We start from the raw sequence: 3,791 nt of genomic DNA, 5'->3' as shown, positions 1-3,791 counted from the left end.
ATTTTATTTGCTGTTTATCTGTAATATCTAAGAAATCTAAGTGACATGATTCTCATTCCTGATGTTAATAATTTGTGTTTCTTAATCATTGCAGCCAGAATTTTATTAGATTTACTGATTTTCTTTCTTTCTTTTTATAAATTTGACTTCAAGTTTTTAAGAATTTTTTAAAAATTTATTTTGTTTATTTATTTGAGAGAGGGAGAGAAATAAGCAGGTAGAGAGAGAGAGAGCGAGAGAGAGAGAGCAAGAGAGAGAGAGTGGGCATGCCAGGGCCTGCAGCCACTGCAAACGAACTCCAGATGCACGTGCCCCTTTGTGCATCTGGCTTACATGGGTCCTGGGGAATTGAACTGGGATTCTTTGGCTTTGCAGGCAAGTGCCTTAACTGCTAAGCCATCTCTCCAGCCCTGATTTTCTAAAATAACTATTTTGGTTTCTTTTCCTCTATTGTCCTTTTTTGTTTTTTATTTTACTGATTTACACTTTGATTTTCATTGCCTTTCTCTTCTTATTTCTGCTTTCTAAGGTGGGAACAGAGGTAATTAAGAGAACCCTTTCTTCTACTATAGGCTTTGCTAGAAATTTCTATAGAATTGCTTTAGTGACGCTCCAGAAGTTCAGGTGCTGTGTTTCCATTTTTGCTTAAAATACTTTCTAATTTCCTTTTTGATTTTGATTTTCAACCCTGGGGCTATGTAGATGTGTATTATTTAGTTACTAAGTATTTGGGGATTTTCCAGAGATCTTTCTGTTATTGATTTCTAATTTAGTTTCTTTCTGGTCGGAGACGTGTATGATTTAAATTCTTTTAACGTAATTGATATTTGATTTATGGTTCAAAATTTTTGTTTTGGTAACTGTTCCTTGAGCATTTGAGAACATTTACCCCGCTGTTGTCAGGCTGAGTGCTTTATGACGGCCCATTAGGCCTCGCTGGTCGATAGTTGTTCCAGTCTACACATCTGCGATGACTTCCTGTCTACTTGGCCTATCAATTATTGAGAGACTGAAATTTCCAGCAGCAGTTGTGGATTTCTCTATTTTTATGGCCACAGCTTGAGTGCAAGGGTCTGGTAATTTGCTTCCTTCCTCTCTGGGAAGCATTTTTTGAGTTCCCCGTTCAGTCCAGAACAAAATGCTCCCACAGCACGCTCTGCTTTTCCTACAGAGGAGCTGGCCACCATGTTTAATTGCCTGCTAGCTCTTCTGTTCCTTCACTAGACCACTATGTCCTAGATCATAGGGACTGGGTTTTTACTACGTTTGTATACGAAAGACCCAAGAAATCCCCGATGATGTCAGAAAGATATTTAGGACTTGCCAGGTGAACAGATGTCATAGTTACAGGCAGGAGCAAGCATTCGGTGGAGTCAGGGGCTGCAACTCGGAGTGGCAGTGTGAGCATGAAGACCCTGGGCACCCACACAAGTCGCTGGGGAGGTGTGTCCTCACGTGGTAGAGAGTGGACTCGAGGAACACGTCTCACGTTGTGTTTCGTTAGCTTCTACTCAAAATTTAGGAGGGCAATACCTCTTCTTATTCCTTTTCTACACATTTCCAAAGGGGTATTCACTAGAAGATGGGATGTGGGCCTCATCTGAGATCCCAGACATGTAATCCCAGCGATGACAGACATTGCAGGGTCTAAACCTAACTATTGTGGCTAGGATGTAATGATTGAGAGATTCACCATAACTGGAAGCAGGAAAATTCATGGGAAAACGAGCCACCATGGCTGGTGAAGAGAGCCTAGGGTAGATCGACTGTTTTCTGGAAAGAGTCAAGGACACACTTGCAAGATTATAAACAGAAAAAATGTTTAAAAATAAAGCAGGAAGAAGATGGTCTGGGACAATACTTGAGAATGAGAAATCTGCCAGAGACTCTCTTTCTTTTTGTGGGCTTCGTGATGTGAGGATGGGCCATCAGGCCTGAAGGAACTGAGCCTTAAGGGGTGGTCCGTTGGTGTCATTCTGCAATGCTGACATGAAAGGGCCCTTCCGCTGCTTAAAGACTCACCTTTTATAGCGCCGAGGCAGATGGCAAGCAGCAGTCACTGAATGCAAGCCGGGAAGAATGAAAACTTGATGAAGCATTTATCTCCCATCTGTTTCCCTCTATAATTCCAACTTGATGCCATAAATCCAAGTTCTCCACTTTCCCTCTTCCGTCTACCCACACTGCCGTTATTGACTGGCAGCCAGCCTAGTTTGAAAGCGTGGCCTGTTTAAGATACTGGGCTTAGATTTTTCAAAGATGGGAGATTTTGTTCTTTTAAAAATATTTTTTAGGGCTGGAGAGATGGCTTAGCGGTTAAGTGCTTGCCTGTGAAGCCTAAGGACCCCAGTTTGAGGCTCCATCCCCCAGGACCCACTTTAGCCAGATGCACAAAGGGGCACAAGTGTCTGGAGTTTTTTGCAGTGCCTGGAGGCCCTGGTGCACCCGTTTTTTCTCTCTATCTGCCTCTTTCTCTGTCTGTCACTTTCAAATAAAGAAATAAAAACAAACAAACAAACAAAAAAATCAAATAAATAAATAAATAAATAAAAGAAACAAAAAAAATTTTTAGTGATGAGGGCTTGGGAGCCTTTGTGTCTCTGGATATCTGGTTTGGTAGGAGTTGATTGTTCTCTGTGTCTATCTCACCATTGTGCTGGTACCAGGTTCACCAAGAAAACAGCCCTCTTGCTTGTTTCCTTAATTATTTTTAATTTCAGCTGGGGCCCGTTTGGGGTATGATGGGGTAGTTCTCTCCTTAGAATCTGCATCTATATGAGAAAGAGAAGCAAATTCTCTCTAAAATGAACCCAACATAGCTCAGGGAAATTTGCAGAAGAGGGGGCGGAAAGAATGTCAGAGCCATACATTGGGTCAGGATACACAGAGACATTGCCTCCTACTCATAACTGAGGGCTAACACCACAAAGTACGACCTACATTCCACAGCAAGGAGGGTCCCTGCAGGGGGGGCGGTCAGGGAGGAGGCTAACAATGGTACCAACTTGGCTGTATTCACTGAATACAAAACTAATAAAAAATTGTTTTAAATTTATTTATTTAACAGAGAAAGAAGGAAAGAAAGGGAGAGGGAGAGGGAGAGAGAGAATGGGTCACCAGGACTTCCAGCCACTGCAACCAAACTCCAGACGCATGCGCCCCCTTGTGCATCTGGCTAACGTGGGTCCTGGGGAATCAAACCTGAGTCTTTTGGCTTTGCAGGTAAATATCTTAACTGCTAAGCCATCCCTCCAGCCCTAAAAATATTTTTATTTATTTATGAGGACACGCACACACACATGGGGGGGGGAGGGAAATAGTATGGGTGCACCAGAGCTTCTTGCCAGTGAACTCCAGACACATATGCTATTTTGTGCATCTGGCTTTACGCAGGAACTTGGGGATCAGACCTGGCTTGGCAGGTAAGCACATTGAACCCTCAGCCATCTCCTCAACCTTCCCTTTGCTTTTGTTGTCAGATTATATCAATGTTTTCCTGCACTAGATTTTGACTTTGCACATACACATAGAAGGGAGGAATTCCTTCAATAGTTCATGTCCAAATATTTAACTCATATACTCAACTCCACTGGGACCTTGATGTATATACATTTATTCAGAGCACTTTGTAAGTATTGGCAGGTGGAAAACAATGGCAGGAGAGTTCTGGCAAAGGGGAGCTGGTTATAACTCCCCCAAGCCCACTGCCATTGACACACCTCCTGCAGCAAGGCTCCAGCTCTCAAATTGTCATCATCTGGTGGACCAAGCATTGAGAGCACATGAGTTTA

Source organism: Jaculus jaculus, chromosome 1, assembly GCF_020740685.1.
Source record: "Jaculus jaculus isolate mJacJac1 chromosome 1, mJacJac1.mat.Y.cur, whole genome shotgun sequence".
Classification (NCBI taxonomy): domain Eukaryota; kingdom Metazoa; phylum Chordata; class Mammalia; order Rodentia; family Dipodidae; genus Jaculus; species Jaculus jaculus.
The sequence above is the reverse complement of the archived record's forward strand: the minus strand, read 5'-3'. Positions refer to the sequence as shown.